Source organism: Setaria italica, chromosome IX (assembly GCF_000263155.2).
Source record: "Setaria italica strain Yugu1 chromosome IX, Setaria_italica_v2.0, whole genome shotgun sequence".
In the NCBI taxonomy this organism is placed as follows: domain Eukaryota; kingdom Viridiplantae; phylum Streptophyta; class Magnoliopsida; order Poales; family Poaceae; genus Setaria; species Setaria italica.
In genome coordinates this window covers 27,949,318-27,970,181 of record NC_028458.1, presented here as the reverse complement: position 1 = coordinate 27,970,181, position 20,864 = coordinate 27,949,318, and the positions used below count along the sequence as shown (strand labels likewise).

The 20,864-nt window shown below is 47.2% G+C and overlaps 1 long non-coding RNA gene across 1 annotated transcript; it reads left to right on the top strand.

The window, feature by feature from the left end:
• Window positions 1-19,564: 19,564 nt before the first annotated feature.
• On the top strand, window positions 19,565-20,300 carry LOC101774309. The gene is made up of 2 exons (XR_001164898.3): window positions 19,565-19,799; window positions 19,895-20,300. It is a non-coding gene; the product is annotated as an uncharacterized LOC101774309 (long non-coding RNA).
• Window positions 20,301-20,864: the final 564 nt, after the last annotated feature.

The window sequence follows — 20,864 nt, the reverse complement described above, 5'->3', positions numbered from 1 at the left end:
TCGTCTGATATGATCTTCGTATGCGTATAGGAGTTGGCACGTCTTGCTAGAGGCCGCTACCGACTATTGGGCCGAGTACGAGTACTTGGGCCATGTCTATACGTATCCGAACCCATAGGGTCACACACGTAAGGGGCTGGAAGCCCAATTCGGATCTGATCCGAGTTGGATTAGGTTTAGGAGTACTAATGGGCCTCGGATCCAGAGGCCCATCAGGAACCTCTATAAATAGAGGGGTGGGGGCGCCCTAGGGTTTACACCTTTTTGGCTGAACACACTTGCCGCGCCTCCCACGCCCTCGCCTGTTGCAACTCGCGGATCTAGCAATCCGGCTTGCGACGCTTCCTCCCTGCACGTGTGGATACCTTGGAGGTGTTGCGCCTGCAGCACTTGGACGAGCCATCGACGAGCCGCCGACGAGCCACGACGAGCCGCGGTACCGGAGGCGATCTTGCTGTGCACGTGGACGAGCTGCTGAGGAGCTGCTGGACGTGATCGACTACGTACGACTACGTGATCGTCTTCACTGCATCGACGCATATCTACATCTTCCGCACCAGTAGTGCGTCGAGTGGTAATCCCGTGATCCTTATACGGCAGTTCTTCCTGGTTATACGCGGTAGAAATTTTGATTTGTGCTAGCGTAGCCTACCTCGTATCCCAACACGGGATTCCACCGAAAATGATGTTGACCGTTTTAGGGGCAGTTTGGAACTCGCCTTCGCCCTCATCAACTTTGTTGACGTTGCCTTTACCTTTATCCTTTTTCTGACCAATGTCTTCGGAAGGGGGTGGTGCGGGTAATTCTTGCATTACTCGGCACATGCTGTAGCAGTCGATCGTCGAGTGTTTGCTGTTTGGATGCCACGGGCATTGCTTCTTGAGTAACTCGGTGAAGGAGGGCCCATCATTGCGTTTGTGTGACCCTTTCTTGCCTGAGTTGGACATAGCCGCGACAATGTTGTCAAGTTTGCGCTTGTGGTTCTGATTACCTGAGTAGTTGTTTCGAGTATCATTTTTGCAATTTCTGTCTTGTTCATGATTGTTGTTATTCTTTTCGCGACCGCGGTTGTGATGAGAGCCGAATCTCTCACACTCTTTGTCTTCTTCATCTGCCCATTATTGCACCATGATTTTGAGATCTTTGATGGTGGCTGGACAACGTCTGCCAAAGTCTTGGTATGTTCGATGATCATAGAGGCCATTTTGGAAGCACTCGATGATGTTTGCTTCTGAAATGTCGAATATTGTAGCCTTTTTTTCAAAGAAACGGCGTAGGTAGTCGCGAAGTGTCTCGCCTTCTTTCTGTTTGACTTGGCTTAGGTCAATTTTGTTGCCTGGGCGAGACATGGAGCTCCCATAATTATTAGTGAAAGCCTTCGTCAAGTCTTCCCAGGAATCGATCGACTTGGGCTTGAGTGACTCGAGCCATGTTAATGGTGCGGGTTCCATGCATATGGGGAAGTGAATAACCTTTGTATCATCATTACCCCCAGCTGCTTGAGCTGCTAGTGAGTAGCATCGTAGCCATTGGACTGGATCTTGCTTACCATCATACTTGGTGATCCCCGTCGGCTTGAACTTCTCGGGTAGTTTAGTCTTCATTACTTGTGTGGTGAAGGCGGGGAAGTGATCATAGTCATTGGTTTTGCATTCGCGTTCGCGGCGATGGTTGTTTTAATTACCTCTCTTAGGTCGCTAAAGATTGAGGCTTCGCGATCGGCTCTACGGTGGGGAGGGCTCTTTGCAGAATTGGTGCAGGTAGCCTCCCTTGTGTCCTTGTTTCGCCTTGGGGCCTCGCGTTCAGCTCTATTTTGCCTTTGGCTATGTTGCCTCCACTGGTTGACTACTTCGTTATTGTTTCTTGGAGCCTCACGATTGCCACCATAGACTACAACATCTCTGTTGCCATCCTGGTGGGCCGAGTTGCGAGGGATAGATGAGATTGGCGATTCCTTATCAAGTAGTTTGTAAGCTTGTTCTACGAGTTGTGCTATTAACTCGTTGCCCCTTTCCGTGAGTTGTGCTGTTAACTTGTTGTCTCTGTCATGAGGTATGAGAGTTGATATGAGATTGATCAAGGCAATTGCTGCGAGTGGAGTGTTGTGTTCTCGAGCTTGCACTGCATCGAATTCTCTTTCGAGATTCACAATAGGAATGTTTGTAGCTAGTAGTCAGCGACGATCTGCTCGGGCAGCATTGCGTGCCCTTCTTTGATTCTTTGTTTAGAGGTTTCATCTTGCGGGGCGTTGGCTGACGATTCGTCTTGCAAAACGTCGTCGAGTTGTGCAACCCGTCGAGGAGTTTTTTGGTGGCTGGCACCCACGTCGTTATTTGGTAACATGATGACGAAGATTTTTCTGTCCAGGTAGTAGCTTCCAGAGCTTGATGTTGCAATCTCCGTAGTGCTTCCTTCTTCGCGGGTTGAAGTAAGCGGGATACCCTCTTAATATGGGATGTTGTCTATGTAAGCGACAAGGCGTGACTCGTAATCTTGGGCAAAGAATGATGGCTTCATCTGAGGCCAATAAACGAATCTGCCTTACGGAGTTGAAATAATTACCAAGCCTTGAGCTGGTCCTGACAGAGGGATCTCTTGGACGGAGTCTGAATCGAAGTCGTAGTCCTTAGCTGACTCTAGTTCGGATTGGACTTGAGTAAGGAAATCTTGGTGGACCACAGCTGTGTTGCGGACTTCGTGCGGGAATTGACTTCGAGCTGAAGTCGACTTGCAGGATGACTTGGACATCAGCCTGTGCCATAGTCGAACTCAATGTTGTTGGAGTTGAAATTTTGGATTTTTTTGACGCGATTCTCTGTTTCTTGATGAATAAAGTTTTCATCGAGACGCTTCTTTTCCTGGCTATCGATGATGCAACGTTGAAAGGATCCAGCACCGTCAGCGATGCAAAGCCAAGAGCCGAATACGAAGGTCGCGCTCGCCTCAAAGGAGGAAGCAGGCTTGATGATGACTGGTGCCATCGATCTCGCGCGGAGAAACTCGGCGACTTCCCCTACCTAGCGCGCCAGCTGTCGGTGTTTTAGACTGGCAACCCGCCTAGGGAGTACCCAAGGTGGTCTTTTGTGCAGCAGGTGTCGTCAAGAATCAAGGAGTCGATGGTGACGCAAGGAACACGATTTAGATAGGTTCGGGTCGCTAGATCGCGTAATACCCTACGTCCTGTGTGTTGGTTGTATTGATCTTGTTCTTCGTTGTCTAGAGGAGATCCCTGCCCGCCCTTATATAGTTGGCGGAGCAGGGGTTATAGGGTAGGAGTCCTAGTCGAGTACATTACAGAGTCCTACTCTAACTCGGTAGAGTACTTTCCTTTGGACCCGACTAGTCTTCGGGAAGTCCATGAAGCCTACGCGCTCTGCAGAGTAGTATTCATGTCCGAGTAGGTTTCGGGTACGTTTCCTTGAGTGGGTTCGTACAAGTCTTCTTGTGGGCTCGGGGGTGCCTAGCCGACATCAAGCAAACAAAAACAGAAGGGTGCTAATAAGTCAGATGACCAGCCAAAGCGCCACATAGTTCTTCCAGGGAAAATAAAAATCACTGGAGTTGAGGACAAAACTGATATTTCAGAAGACTATGATCAGTTCGATGATCTTTCTCCATTTTCAATCGAGCTTGGCCCAAGCATCCTATTAACCAAAGAGGATGCTCCATACGCCACGATCACAACCAAGGGACGTTCATCAAGAGAAGGTTATTAACATTCCATTAGATGATGATGTGTAATGTATTAGAACTATATGTTATGTTTTGTGGTCAAGTGATAAATTAATGTAACAACACATTGTAATGATATGTAATGTATTGTGGTCAAGTGACAAAGTTTTACGATCAAGTGACAAAGTAATGTAATAACGTTCTATGGAGTTATTAAACAACAACTAATTTTTGCATGGTTAAAATATTAATTATTTTGATTTTTTTTAGCACCATTAAATATTAAACAATAAATTTACATACAATTTAACAAGTACATGACTAAGTTATGGTAAACATGTTAATAGCACTATAGGCACTATTTTTCTAGATTTTTGCATGGTCAAAATATTTATTTTTTCTAATTGTTAAGTAACATAAGTATTATGAGAATTTATAACCTATTACTAACTTAATATTACTAATTTTACTATCTTTGATATTTAAGTGCATCTAATATTTTTATTGTGTAAATCTAATCAATATCAAGATAACAAACTTCTTTTTGCAATTTTATGAACGTTATTTGATTTACTACGTACTAAATAAATATAATAGCAATTTTTCATCAGTTATTGCATTATTTTTTCAATATCAAGATCAGCATTATTTCTGTGGTGATGCCGTTATAAATGTGCTGCTCGAGGAACTTTATTTCCTTTAGAATCAAGATGCACTTGACAAATCACTCATTAGTTCTTGGGTTCTGTAAGTGTTTAATTTGCTCTAACTTCAAAATCTCTACTCTAGTTATTGTGCGATGTCTTATCTCCTATTCTATTTTGTATCATGCAGGATAGAGATTCAAGCTTGCTGGAGGATAGGATTGTATGATGTCGGCTTCATGGACCCGAATGTTATAAATGAGGGAAATGTAAGAGATAAACTAAATCGGACCTTGAAGAATATATATAATTTCTTGGACAAGCAACATTACAAGAAGTACATACTTCTGCCGTACAACTTCAAGTGAGCGTGTTTCCCATCTCTTTTATTTTTCGAACTAGCAGTTAAAAATAAGACTAAATAGTTTTTCACTATGTATATATGTATAGCTTCCACTGGATACTCCTTGTTATCGTGATTGATCGAAGCATGGTCTATATCCTGAACTCTCTGAGGAGACCAATAAATCAATACACCGACCTCATAGACATATTCAACATAGCATGGGCTCGCTTCCATCAACATCACTCAGGTGAATTCAAGGAGCAACTTCATATCAACTCCAAATTCCTGGTATGTATTGAATTTGCACATCTCGTGTCACTTCCTTGAACACAACAAATATTTCATAATTTCTTTTGCCATATATATAGTGTTTGAGACAGAATTCGGGGAATAATTTATGTGGATACTACGTATGTGAGTTCATCCATGGTTTTGTACGTCCCAAGCGTATAACTGACCACGAATTCAGAGTACGTATATAAATTTCTTAACAATAAATTAGTTCTAATTGTGCAGATCCATTGATTTAATATAATAACTTTTGCTGATGACATAGATTGTGCACATGAAGGAAGAATTCCTCGAGATGGAAAAAAATCAAGGCGATTTAAGAACAATTTAGTGGATTTCTTCTGGACGAGGTAGTAAATCTAGCGGGAGAGTTCCATAATGATGGATCAAATCTGCATCACCGTCAGGACTCGGTTTCAAAATAGTTGATCCAAATGTTGAACTTGGAGAGTTGATGCAATGCAATATTATTCATATATGTGTATGCACAATATGTCCATATATAATATTATCTCAAATGTAATATTATAGATCAAATACAACTTTATATATATTGCGTATTTGAACTAGTATATGTAAAGGAAATAAATACGAAATACTAATATAGAATAAATAAATAGAAAAGAAAATGAGAAAAGAAACAGAAAAGAAAAAATAATTTAGTACCGGTTGGGGAGACCAACCGGTACTAAATTGGCTAGTTATTTAGTACCGATTATTTGGACCGATACTAAAAGGACCCTTTTAGTACTGACTTAGCAATATTAGTTGCATAACCGGTACTAAAGGGGAGTTTGGATCCGATACTGAAAGCATGGTATGTGGAAGAAGCCAAGACCATCCCGTGCAAGACCACAGTAAGTTGCTTCCGGTTTGGGACCGTGTAATAACGGGCACTGATTAGTGAAGTGCTCTGCTTCGCAAATCTCACAGCATAGCACAAACTTCTTCTTCTTTGGATCCGGTTCCCCAGCTGGTTGTGGACCCTTGTGCTTCCCTGTCAAGGACTCCGAGCTCTCACCCTTTTCTGTACGTTGCATGTTGTGGCTGCCTGCTGGTCCTTTATCTTCACCACGGTGAGAACCAGTTCCAGGATGAGCGCCACCAGCGTGCCCAACTTGATGTCCACGGCCTTTGTGTCCATCACCTCGTTCTCCCCGATCGTGTTCGCCACGTTGTCCACGACCCCGGCCCTGACCTCTTGGAGCACGGCCACCACCGTGCGAGATGCGCGCGAAACTGGACGCCGTAGTTGCGCCCCTCCCGTTGATCGCTGCCGCCGCTCCCAGCTCCACCGGATCCCCCACCAGTCGCCGCCATGCCGCCAGCCATTAGCGCCTGCGTGTAAGATCGCGTGTTGCTAGGTCTTCGTGATAGCCGCCGTTGTAGGGATGCCAAACCAGGATTACGTAGTGACCAAATATCCCTTCGGCCCAAGACTGGACCAGTGAGCCCAATAGCCAGCTCGTTTGAATTTTGAACTGTCTGTGTTTTTGGGATCTGAGATCTGCACAGGACAAGAAATCGTCAACGCCGGCGAGGTAGACAATCGCTGATGGGCTTCATCGAGTTTAGGCTTCAAAAAATCTCCAAGCGTTCTCAGAGGAGAAGATCTAGGCTTGGGCAAAGGACCCTTCCATCCTTTATTTTTATCCCACGGCCAACACCCCTTCGCTTGCAGCTTTTCTGTTCGTCGTTGCTCCCCAGATTTGCCGGTCTGTGCCTGTTCAGTAGGTATAATTTGACCTGCAATCACAGAAGAGCATATCTGCGGAGGACTTTCGACGTCGCCCAAGTCTTCATCGATCTCTGAATCAGAACCACACCAGATTCTTCCCTCAAGATGAGTCGCCTCCCGATATACCTTCTTCGGCCTCCTGGGAGACGAGATGATTTTCTCGATCGAATCAGACAAACGCCTTCGCGCTAGTTCTTCCTCCAACAAATTCCCATCCATTTTGCTGGAGAAAGTTCTCTCCCTGAAAGTTCTCTCCCTGAAAGCTAATCATGAGTATGGACGATTAGTCCGTTTTGTTCTCCCGAAACAATGTCCTGACTAATCTAGGATTCAACTGCGTCTGGGAGATGAGATGGTGTGCAGGCTTGGACAGGGTGCAGACTTGCAAGAGGACAGGGCGCAGGGAATAGGCAGCGCTCAGCTGTGTCATGGAAGAGGGCATCAATTGCTTGCACCTGCCTGCAGCTGCAAGGCTGCAACTGCATCCAGGAAAGGATCGCTATGCTTTTAACATGGAGGTGGATTTCATGGTCTTCTACTCTTCTCCCTCTTGCTTCACAATTGAGATCGCTATCAAGGCAGCACACAAATTAGTCCCTTCTGCGTCCCATCCTAGTACTCAGCATCGGCGATGAACAAGTCGAGGTCGTGAAGGGGTGCCGCGGCGGTGAATGCAAGGACACATCACAGCAGCATGCCGGTAAGCGAGCGGAGAACCACCACCAGGCCATCGCGGTTGTGCCTGCAAGGAAAATGGTCCTAACGATTTTGGAGATTAATCACAACATAGCCATTGGGACTAACGTGTTTGCAAGATGTACCTTTGTGGGTATTTTATAGGTCCCAAATAAATTACAAAACCATCAAAATAACAAGAAAAAGACTTAGAAGAATTTTTGAGCATCCAAATGATAATAAAAATCCAGAGATGATCTTATTCTAAGACTTAAAAATGATGGTAATGAAGTCGAGACAAAGACATGTGAAGATTTGAAATGAATCCTGCTGAAAAATGTGCAACGACACATTCCACCAACTCATTCGATGGTAACAGTAACCATCACCGATTCAATCGGTGACCACAGCCAGGATCAAGATAGGCTCATGCACTGTTACCACCGATTCATACGGTGGGAACAGTGGCCATCACCGAATCAGTCGGTGATCGTTGGCTCGGCTCAGCATCGGCTAAAAAATAACTTTGGAAGTTTCGAAGTATAATTTGGGCTTCATTGATTCATACGGTGGTAATAGTTACCAGGGCAACGTATGAGTCGGTCATACGCAGAAAGTTACAATGGCTACATAGCAGCTAGTTTCTTGGCTTGAGGCTATAAATACCCCTTTGCCCGGCCATTTCAAGCGTGTTAGATCTTGCATAAATTATAGGGTTGGTTCTTACGTACACACAAGTGCTCTATCCACCAAAGTGGTAAAGAGAAGATTAAGGTAATTACATAAGTCTTGGTCTTGGTTAGTGCTACTTTAGACCTTTTAGCGCATTGCTTTAGGGAGTTAGGCGAGGTTTGGACACCTCCTTTGTATCGGTGCTTGCTCGCACCAAGAGTTGTAAATGCGGAACTTTGTAACGGTGAAGTGACCTCCATTGCTTGTGATAGGGAGGAGAGGCCCTTGGCGTTTTTGCCAAAGCTCTATCAAGTGAACAGCGGCAAGGAGCATCCGGGAGAGGCTAGACAGAGACCCACTTACGCGAAGGGAAGATCCGTCGGCTATCCTACGGAGTTACTTGACCAAGGAGTTTATGCCCTTGTGTGGGCATTCCCTTTGAGAATGGCTCCAACAACGAGGACTAGTGGATAGCTTTGCTTTCCGATACCTTGATAAAAATCGCCGTGTCACCACGCCCGGAGTTTGTCTCCTCTACCTCATTTACCTTCCGCATTTCTTATTGCACTTACATTCAGCGTTTACCTTTCCTAGAATTGTCATATGTAGTTTATAGGATTGGAACCTATAGTGCAAAACTCTTTTACGGTAGAGATAGCAACACATAGAAAAACCTAGTACACATATAGATAGAAATTAAAATAGGTTTTTATATATGCCTAGAGCCTTAAATTTTCGAACATCCGATTCAACCCTCCCTCCTAAGATGTCACAGTCCCTTTAATGCCATCGTGTGCTTGCCGATGAACTGATTTTCTCCATTGCGCACCGTCGACCTTGGAGGTGGAGCATGGCTCTTCGCGCGCAGCGTCGGAAGCGTGCAGGCGGAGCACCGCCTCATTGCGTGCGCCCTCGGAACCAGCGACAAGATTGCTGCCCTCAATGTGACTAACCGACTCCCCAGAAATATGCGGTTGGGCCAACTAACTCCATTCTCGTTGGCCATGTCCTTCATCCTCGATAGCTTCTCCCTAACCATCAAGAAATACACTCGATAACACATTTGACAACTCCATGCATCAATTTGTATATTTTGCAACTTGTTGGACCAAAGTGATACAATCATGCAATTTATTGTATGGTGGATGTAATTTACTCTTATTTCGGGTTGGTATTAGTTGCTGAGATGTTAGTCAAGTGATGAACGACGAAGATTGTACAACCTGCCATGTTATTGATGAACCTATTTTACTTCTTTCTTAAACTTCCTTTTGCTTACATATTTATATTATCAATGATCAATTTCTATCTTTGAAATTTCAATTCAAATTGTAACATGATGGTTGTCTGTGTAAGCACTTTATTCAACATTATTTACCAAATTGTTATATTATTGTGCCTTCGAGGTAAGCCCCCTATTTTCTTCTTTTTGCACCTACTGATTCCAGTGATTCCTTGCAGGCTTTACCCACTGGGCTAAACATCCAAAAAGAGTATTAAACTTTTGCGCTGATCTTATTCAATTAGAATTACTTCCCATTAATATCATTCTTTGTGCTAATTCAGGAATATTGGAGTAGTCATTTCTTTGTTGGGGAAAACAAATCATTTCTACTATGGTGTTTACACCGTGCATGGAGTTGAACGGCAATATTGCTCTAAATACAACGGGACGAACTATAGATCATCAGATTTAGTTTCACTCACGTATGTTTGCTCCAATTTTTATCAATTTGCTTTCATGTAAGAGGTATTACGTTTCGGACTTCGGATGTTTCATGCTTATGTGGAACGAGGAGTATCGATGTATAAGGGGCAGAACTTAGGTGTCCGCCAATTTGTATAATTTTTGCAGCTATGGACAAGCACCTATATATGGACAGGGGTGTCATTTCTGCAGCTTCCATCTATAGTTTCTACCAAAAGACGAATTTGTGTGTACATATCGGTTATTCCGTAGCCTTTTTAAGTGTTGTGCCGTGCGCACACAAAGACCGGGCCAGGCCCAAGCCCATTTCAGTTCTCAGACCATACACACTAACAAGTCAGTCAAAATCCATTTATGTTCAAATAATAAACTTAGGATATGGTAGAGCTCCGGCTCCGGCTTCTCTTGCGGCTCTAGCTGAAGTCCTACTAAGTAGTTTGGTTAAAAATAACTTCACTTTTGACTCTTGAAGTACTTAAGGAGCCGGAGCTGTTTTACCTGGACAAGCTGAAGAAAAAAAAACACGAAACTGACCCTTACAGTTCACCATACAGGCAAATAACAGAGATTGGTTGCGCACATCTGGCCCAACCAGGCCTAACGGATGCAGCGTCTGGATGTTTGGTTGCGTGGGAGCGCCTGCAGTCCTAGCTCTACGTGTGCAATGGAGGCCTCGTGTCCTGGCTCTGGAGAGAAATGGAAATGAAATCCTTGGGTGAATAAATTAGCTCTGCGTAAGTAATGGAGCCCATGACACAGTCCATCCAGTCTAGCCGAATTACCCCAGCAACCAATCATACCCAGTTGCATGCGCACAGCCGGCTCCGGTCCCTAGCCAGGCCCAAGCTACACACCCAACCAATCAGCCCTAAGGCTAGTTTTAGTGTACATTTCTATTTCTATTGCATAGTTACCAAAATTAAGAACTAAGTCCGGTGGGTGTCATATAGATGAAACTTCTCTTATCTCATGAAACTGCTCCTCCTCTCTTTCCTCATAATAAGCTTACCCAATTAGGAAAATTACTGATATAACATAGAATTAATACTCATAAAACTTCTATAAAACATTCTATTCTATTGAGACTGATCTAAGACATTATTTAACTAAACTTATCAAATTCAAAAATTTACCCAGAATAAACGCACCAATAGGTACGAGTCCCAATATGCCAGTATGTGCACAGTATACGTGGGCCCATTTGTTAAAAAAAACTGAAGCACCGAGCCTTGGCCTGAAAGGCTGGACCGCTGGAAGCCTGGCGGCCTATTCGCTTCAGCTTATTCAGCTGGCTTATCAGCCATCAAACAGTATTTTTCTCTCATAACAAATCAGCCGTTTCAGCTTTTCAGCCGGCTTATAAGCTGAACGCTCTGAACTCTGGGACACACCACCGCTCTGCTCATTTCTGCATAGCTCGTTTCTCCAATCTTCTGCAATCCATCCTCCCGCACCGCTCTGTATCGCCACCGCCTGCTGCCCCGCATCCAGCGACCCAGCTCCGTCAACACCTCAGCGCCTCCCTCCCCTCTCCTGCTTCTTGCGTTCCAGTCTTCCAAATCCTATCCTCACCACTTAGCACTCCCTCCATCCGCGAGTGCCCCCCGTGCCCCTTATCCATCCATCGCTCCTCCACCTCCCTTTCATGGCTGGCGACGCCAGGTGCCGAAGGCGTCGCACCTGGATCCGCCGGTGTCATGGGGTCTCCAAGATAAGTGGCAATGGTGGAGGGGACGACGATGTCGTCATGAAGCCTGGCAGCCGTAGCTGTGGAGAGTGGATTGTGCGCGCAGCCATTGTATCAAATGGATGGGTCGGATGAGGGTGGATGCCAATGGCGACTTGAGGTCCCTGACTCCGTGGATGAAGAGTCCAGCATGGAGGTGGAGGCGGGCGGCGTCAAGGTGACCGATTTGAGGGGCGCCTCGGCCTCCACGGATGGTGTGCAGATGGCCTCCTGAGACTGAGCTTGTTGTAATTCATCTGGTATTATGTTTAGATTAATAGCCATCGAATGAAATCCATCTTCTTGGAGATGATAGATTTCATCTTTTTTCTCATCTGGTGGTTCTACATTACATTTAGATCAGGTAATGGATCAGGTAATGGATGCCCAACTCCTTCGTCAGGTTCTATGTTTAAATCAATAGCCATGACTCATGATGATGAAGTGGATGGTAGGCTAGAGTGGATGTCTTTCATTTGGTTGATTTGGAATGCTTATATAGTGGGGATCTTTGTGTAATGATGTCACTCTCCTCCGTGTAACAGTGCTATCCTCCATGTAATAGTCCTAAATGTGATTTTTTTTTCTAAATTCTGGGACATTCGAGAGTGTAACGTGGCGCATGGTTGCATTCCACATTGTACCGATGCAATGAATACCGCTATTTCCAGATATGTCTATTAGGCTAGTGTTGCATGGCACTGTTTCCAAGAATGCCACATCATCCCATAAGATGTATTCTCATGAATGAAACAGAGAGTTCCAGTGCATAGTTTCATTTCACAATTTCATAGGATGGCCATGATGTTGGAGGTATGCCCTAGAGGCAATCATAGAGATGATGATATTCCATTTGTATCCATGATTTGTATATTGTGTTCATTGAATATCCATTAAAGGCTACTTGAATTGATTTGCAATTATGTGAATTGTATGTGAAACTCTTTACTTGTATGGTTATTCTAAAGTTGTCCCTAGTCGGAGTTCATGTGAGGACACACATGAATATTAGACTAGCACATGTATTAGTTGATGACTATGTTTCACAAGTCATGGACATGAAGATGTTGAACTAATAATGTGGACACATGTGGAGACATGTGTTAGGACTGACCCAACACGAGAAGTAGTTCTCTCTTTAAACAACATATACGCTTTGTCCTTAGACCTGAGATTGTCGCATGTATTCTAGATGTGGATTGACCTACTTAGGGGCTATCAAACGCTACGCCGTAACAGGGTAGTTATAAAGGTAGCTTTCGGGTTTGTCAAGAAGCATGCTATGAGACATGGTCAATCAAGATGGGATTTGCCCCTCTCTGATTGAGAGTGATATCTCTGGGCCCCTCGAGTGATCGGATCAGAAAATGCATGGCCATGCAACGTACGGTTAAGAGTTAACCTACAAAGGGATTCCGAATCACAGGATCGAGAAAGAGCGGTCGGCTTGAAGCTAGACCAAATATCGTGAGGCAAAGGGAATAGCATGTATATTATGTTGTGATGGTTCGTCTGATATGATCTTCGTATGCGTATAGGAGTTGGCACGTCTTGCTAGAGGCCGCTACCGACTATTGGGCCGAGTAGGAGTACTCGGGCCATGTCTATACGTATCCGAACCCATAGGGTCACACACTTAAGGGGCTGGAAGCCCAATTCGGATCTGATCCGAGTTGGATTAGGTTTAGGAGTACTAATGGGCCTCGGATCCAGAGGCCCATCAGGAACCCCTATAAATAGAGGGGTGGGGGCGCCCTAGGGTTTCACACCTTTTGGCTGAACACACTTGCCGCGCCTCCCACGCCCTCGCTTGTTGCAACTCGCGGATCTAGCAATCCGGCTTGCGACGCTTCCTCCCTGCACGTGTGGATACCTTGGAGGTGTTGCGCCTGCAGCACTTGGACGAGCCGCCGACGAGCCGCCGACGAGCCACGACGAGCCGACGACGAGCCGCGGCACCGGAGGCGATCTTGCTGTGCACGTGGACGAGCTGCTGAGGAGCTGCTGGACGTGATCGACTACGTACGACTACGTTGATCGACTACGTACGACTACGTGATCGTCTTCACTGCACCGACGCATATCTACATCTTCCGCACCAGTAGTGCGTCGAGTGGTAATCCCATGATCCTTATACGGCAGTTCTTCCTGGTTATACGCGGTAGAAAATTTTGATTTGCGCTAGCGTAGCCTACCTCGTATCCCTACACATGACATTTAATTGTGAGGCATGTGATTGGATAGGTTTAGATGAAATGAAACTCTATAGCCCCCAATGCAAGTTTCATAGTCTTGGAAACAGTGTATACACAGTTTCATCTTGATGAAACTCCTTCCCTCTCTCACTTCATAACTATCATGCCATGTCATCACATATGCTGATGTGTCACTGTATTTAATGTGCATGAAACCTCTATGAAACCCCCACTGGGATTAGCCTTACCTTCGGATAAAGGTAATAATATACTTTGCTATCAATACTAGGGGGTGTTTGGGAACACCGTGCTAAACTTTAGCACCTATCACATCGGATGTTTGGATACTAATTAGGAGTATTAAATATAGTCAAATTACAAAACTAATTGCACAGATGGAGTCTAATTCGCGAGATGAATCTATTAAGCCTAATTAGTCCATGATTTGACAACGTGGTGCTACAGTAACCATTTGCTAATGATGGATTAATTAGCCTTAATAGATTCGTATCGCGAATTAGACTCCATCCGTGCAATTAGTTTTGTAATTAGCTCATGTTTAGTTCTTCTAATTAGCATCCGAATATCCGATGTGACCCTGCTAAAGTTTAGCACCTCGTATCCAAACACCCCCCTAGTTTGCACCTTCAATCCTAAAAATTGCACCTACACTGGAACGGATGGAGTACATGCAAGCATCTCTTTTGTTCGAACAGCCGTTTGGCAGCGCTGAAACCAGCTGGTTGGGCTTTTTTCTCTTTCGTACGAACAGCCGTTCGGCAGCGCTGAAACCAGCTGGTTGGGCTTTTTTCGGCTGGGCGAGAGCGGGCGAGAGCGCGGGAGCAGGCGAGCGGCGGGAGCGACGGCGGCGAAGAGCGGGCGAGATCTGGGACCAACGGCGGCAGAGAGCAGGCGAGAGCGTAGGCGTGGGCGAGTGGCGGGAGCGACGGCGGCAGATCATGGGCAGACATGCTCCATTTTTGTACTGTGATGTTGAACTACTAAAAATTTGCCATACATGTATGACCTCATAACTGGGTTACCATGACAAATAGACATACATGACATGTTTGCTCATACTACAAACCATGAGCATCTAATCTCTGTTTACCTGGTTCTGTCCATGGTCATGATGTTATCACCTGTGTGCATTGTGCTTCCAGCATGTTCTTCAGCTTAAATGTGCAAACTTTTCTACAACAAAGTCAACTAAAGTGATGTGCCTATTTTTGTTTTTATCACCTTTCCAGGCATCTGCTACAAGCCTAGTAGCAGCCCAACCGCAACGAACTAGCAACGGTGCCCACACTGGCATTGTCATCCACTTCGTCATGCTCTCCCCCACCGGTCTGTCTGTACAATTTCCACCACAAACGTGCCAAGACATCTGCTAAGGCAAGTAATATATCCATTACTACTGAAATTGTGTACTTGTATGCCTTCTCGTTATCCGTACTTCGGTGCAATATAATTGCAGCTGCTGTGTACTCAGATGGCTTGCAACCGTGCCAACGGGGATGAGGCCACGATGAAAATATTGCTGGACCTGTGCATTGCTGAGAAGAACCAATTCAATTGGAGCAACAGGTGCCTCACTAAGTTGGGATGGCAGCATGTGTACCGCAGCTTCAAACAACAGACTGGTCTGAATTTGGGCAGCAAGCAGCTGCAGAATAAGCTGAACGCCCTGCGGAGAGCATTCCAGAGCTGGAAGGACTTGCAATCCCAATCTGGTTTAGGCCGTGACAAACAAACTTGTGGCGTTGCTGCTGATTCCAGCTTTTGGGATGATGATGAAGGGGTACGTCCTTTGATAGTCCCGTAACTTATTCCTCATCTTATTTGTAGCAACATATTTTTGTTACTGACATGTACTGTTCGTCATTGCAGGAAATCAGTGCTGGTGCTGCCCAGCCGAGTTCACAGCCGAGTTTTGTTAAGCCACCCCCGTTCCTCGATGAATTGTATACGTTGTATGGCCATGACGCCCAAGACAGGGGCACCTTGTTGACGGCAGGAGGTATTCGTGAGGCGACACCTAGCGTGGTGACTGAGGCCAATGCACAGGACTTGTACCAGGACCCCATGCCTGCTAGTAGTCCTCATAACTTGTCCAAAAGGCCATCCTGGGAAATCTCTGTTGACAGTCCTCCGAAAAAGAAAAGTGGCTGCTTGGAGGACTATGTCAGGGACCTTTCTGAAACTGTGGCAACGAGGAGCCAGAAACGTGGCGACCGTGAACAGGAGGAACTGGACCATGCAATGCTGCTTATAGAAGAAGATGGTCTACAGGAGGGGTCTGAGTTGTACTGTCAGGCACTTTATTTATGTAGGAACGCAATGTATCGGAGGGCCTTCACGAAGATGAAAACGAAAGAGGGCTGACTGAATTGGATCTAATTCAACTGGGATAGGGAGAACAAGTAGAGTTATTGTGGCATGACTTTGTTTTATTCTAGTAATATGTACTAATGGGTTGAAACGATAATGTTTCCTTATGGGTTGAAACAATAATGTTTGATTATGTAACGTGTCCAGTGCCATGAACATTGTGTTGTAGTGCAAGTTAAATTTTTTTCAAGTTCAATGTCACCCATGATCAGTAGTTCATGACCACTTTTTTTAACTTGTGTCACAACGCTTGTCTTAATAGTGATCTAGAATTTTGATGTCTGTTGTCTACGTCCTTTGACAGGAAGGTGGTTAGGCCATTGGAGGCCCTCAGCAGGCGAACTAGGAGGAGGATTGGTTTTATTCTGGTGAACCTGAAGGAAGGTGGGGATGGTGAACTTGAAGTAAGGTGGGGAGGCCATTGGAGGCTCTCAATAGACGTCCGAGGAGGAGGATTGGTTACTTGACTGGTGAACCTGAAGGAAAGGGAGGGCGCTTGACAGGTTTGAAACAAATGCATCTATAAAATGTGGTGCAACTAGAAATATGTAGGCTGTGTTGGTTGATGCCCCTCCGCTTGTGCATGCACAGGTTCATTCAAGTATGAGTAGTGCTGAGGAATCAAACAGTGACACCGGCAGTGATTCCAGCTCTATCGTGTACCAGCTGGCGAGTGTAGCAGCAGCTGTAGCCACATATGTGGAGGTGAACAGAAGGCCACCTCCTGTGGTGAACCCGCCAGTGGAGTTGCCACGCATGACCGGACGGCAATGGGTTGAGCTCAATATGCGGGAAAGCTGGAGGTGCTTCGACAATTTTCGTATGTATCCCGACGCGTTCCTTCAGTTGCATGACATTTTGGTTAAGAATCATGGGTTGCAATTGTCACAAGGGGTAGAATCTATTGAGGCTTTAGGTATGTTCGTGTGGGCTTGTGTGACACAACAGGCTTATCGTCAAATTAGAGATAGATTTGAGCGGAGTTTGGACATAGTTAGTAGGAAGATGGCGCATGTGGCAGATGTAATGTTGTCATTTGCCCAAACGGTAATCGCTCCAAAGGATCTTGCATACTCCAAGGTTAATCATAGGCTGAACCAATATGCACCGTTCTTTGATGGGTGTATAGGTGCTCTAGATGGAACCCACGTTCCCGTACAGGTCGGGCGTGAGTCCCGTTTGGATTTCATTAACAGAAAAGGGTGGACAAGCTTTAATGTGTTAGCGATAGTGGATATGGACATGCGATTCACGTACGTAGGAGCGGGGAGGGCAGGGTCCAGTCATGACATGTCGGTGTTGTGGGAGTGTATGGAGACACTGAACTACTCACATCCACCTCCAGGTATGGTACTTGCCTAATTACGCACATCACGCAGCAATTGCAAAAATTGGTGCACTAATGGTGAATATTTTTGATTTTCTGTAGGAAGATATTATTTAGTGGACTCGGGGTACGTAGTTCGTGAAGGCTATCTGGGGTCGTATCGAAATACTAGGTACCATTTGGAGGAATTCAGCAGAAGAGCGGTTGACAATTTGGAGGAGAAATTCAACTTCCACCACTCCAGTCTTCGCAATGTTGTCGAACGAGCATTTGGCGTGCTCAAATTCAGGTGGCATATTTTGCAGCAAGTTCCATTATATGATCGAGAGAGGCAAACGAAGATCGTTATTGCTTGCTTCGCACTCCATAATTATTTGCTGGACCTTGCCGATGCAAGTACTGCAGGTTCGAACATGGCGCGAACTCCGGACTATGGGGTGTCAGCATGGGTCGCAGCAAATGATACTCCTGATATGGCTAGTGTACGAGATTAGATCGCGGCAGGAATCTCTTTGATGTAGATGTATGCGTATGTTGTGTATGTTTGTGTTGTATGTTGTATGTAAGCAATTGTGTGGCTTATTCTGTACGTTAGTACCTTCGATGAAGTTGGTTAAGTTTGCGCCAAAAAATTTGAATTTTTTAGATCCTTTTACCGTTACAAATTTAAATTTGAAATGTAGCAGCGCAGCAGTACGAAAACCAGCCTCAATAACCCAAGCAGCAGCTAGCAGTAGTGGCTAGCTGCTTCTACCGCCGCTTGCAGCTGAAGCCAGCAGCGCTGCCGAACGGGCTCTAAATTTAGCCATTTTGAATTCAAACAGGATCCAACTAAAGTTTAGATGTAGCTAAAGATTTAAACCCGCAGCTAAACCAGCGTAAGACCAAAATACCCCTCATTCATTCACCCACCAGCCTATCCCCATCCGATTTCGATCCGCTTCCACACTACCCCCACGCCGCCGCCAGCGCGCCGCACACCACCACCGCAGTCGCGCGCCGCCGGGCTTGCCGTTCCCTGGGCTACGACTCAGACGCCGCCAGCGCCGCAGACGACGAACAATGGTTGCCCCTCTACTCGCGCAGCTCCAGCCCCTTCCTCACCAAACGTGGCCGTGGGCGCCCTCACCGAGGGCCGCCACCCATGTCGAAGCAGCTCGCGCCGGTCACCCTCACTGCCGGGGCCGGAGCTGCCCGAGGTCGTGTCACTTGCATGTGGCTAGACGCGGTCCAGAGAGAGGAGTGGATCGAGCGCGAGATACTGGGCGACCAGGCGACAGCAACAGAAGGGCCACCGCATGTTGGAGGAAGGCAGATGGGGGTGGCGCCACCGCACGACGGGGGGAGGTGCCACCGCACGCCCGAGGGAGGCGTCGCTGCACGTTGAGGGAAGACGGTCGGGGGGGAGGCAACGCCGCCGCGGCTTGCCCGGGCGCACCGGACCTTGCTCTTGCCGCTGCTTGCCCGGCCACGACTCGCCCTGCTCCAACCTGCCAGTCCGCCGGTTGCCGAAACTTCGGGGATGCGGGCGCCCTCGTCGGGATGGCAGGGAGGGGGCCCGCGGCCTCCAACGCCACTGCTGGCTTGTTGGATTTGTCGGGGAGAGAGATCCAGCTAAGAGCTTGTTCCGCTGGACTTATAAGCCGACTGAAAAGTTGAAACGGTTGATTTGTTGTGAGAGAAAAACACTATTTGGTGGCTGGTAAGCTGAAGCGAACGGCCTATAAAATTTTGTTAGGTGATCTTTAGCACTAAACTTCAGCCAGGATCCAGACGGAGCCTAACCGTGTGGTTTTGAATTTTACGATTTTACCCTTTCATTCAGTTTGCATCGAAGACACTGGTCGCCGGCCGGACACGAACCGCACTGCGGCGCACGTTCCCTTGCGTCGGCCCGTGGACCGCCAGGCCTGCGTTCCAGAGCATCCTCGTCGCTGTCGCCTTCCCGCTGCGTCTCTCTCTCGATCTCTGCGCCTGCGGGGGTGGTGTGGTGTTGGGGTTTGCGTTGCGCGGCTTCCCGACGCCACCGCCCAACAACGTGGCGGGCCCCAGCTTCGGGATTCGAGACCAGCAAGGGGCCCCACCGCGCCGTCTGAAGGAGCACACGGGCGGCGGCGGACGCGACGCCGGGCCGCTCTCAAATCCGACGGAATCGCCCCCGCACGGTTCCGACGAGGGCGCACATAAATACGCCCGCGGCCATCGCGGCTCGGCAGGCCCGACTACCCATAGCCAGCAGCCCACTGTTCCGTGGTGAGATCCCAGCGGCGGCGGCGCCGCCCCCGTCGAGTCCTCCTCATCCGGTCCGGCCGTCGTCCTCCCCCCCGGTCGCGCGATGAGGTGGAGTGCCGCCGCTGCCGCCGTATCCGCCGCGGCCACCGCCGCCGCGTCAGCCGCGTGCTCCTCCACCACGGTACGCTCTCGCTCGCTAGCTCGTCGGACATCGGTTCTTTAGTCCCCCATCGATCTGTGTGGCTGACCTGGCGAGATGGCATTCTTCCGGTACAGGGGTCCTCGGCGCCAAGCGAGGAGGACGCCGGCAGCAGGAGGCGCCGCGGCGCCGCGGCGGCGGATGAGAGGTTCGCGCCGCGGTTCGACGGGCTGCGCTTCATCGAGACCCTCGTCACGGCGCACCGCTGACGGACCGGCGCGCAAGCCCCTGGCGGTCGGCGGCAACCTGCGGGTTGTGATTGGTGGTCCAGGTCGCCGGAGCATTTGGTAGCTAGTAGCCGGTAACCAGCTGACATCGCCGTCGCCGTTCACCTTGTAGTTGTTGGTTAACAAAGGCTACTCAGGCAGAATGAGGTACTGCTACTTCTAATTAAATGTTTAAACTATCGTCAGGTCGGTGCTACGCTTTCTTTTAGTACTGTTCAAGATTCAGTTCGCGCTGAGCTGGTTGTTCACCCGTCAATGGTGTGCCTGTTGCTTGCTACGAACCAACGGTTCCTGGATGGAGTGAGGTCCCCTCCACGGCTCAGCTCACGAGCATACTTGCCTGCCGCTTTCCGAATTGATTGATGCTACAGAAGTACAGTGTAAAAGAGCCAGGGCTGGGCGCCTGCCACAAATCCTCCGTGTTTCGTCAAACAGTTCTTGTTTCCAGCGGCTGGGGCAAATTCTGTCCGTTAATTCCAGATTCAACACTCGGCACCTGCGACCGACACGATGCGTGCTCCCAGCGGCGTTGCACGTGGACATCCTCAACTGTTTCGGTTTATCAGCCGGCATATCAGCTACCGAACAATGTTTTTCTCTCACAATAAATCAGTCGTTTCAGCTTTTCAGCCGGCTGATAAGTTCAGCCGAAACAATATTTTTCTCTCACAATAAATCAGCCGTTTCAGTTTTTCAGCCTCGAGTATCTTATAACAATAATCCATCCTGCGTCGTGGGAAAGATGTTTTTGATTTCCGATGGGTTGGTCTAAATAGGAACTGGGGTCCGAAACTCCGAATTAAGGATACTGCAGTGTGAT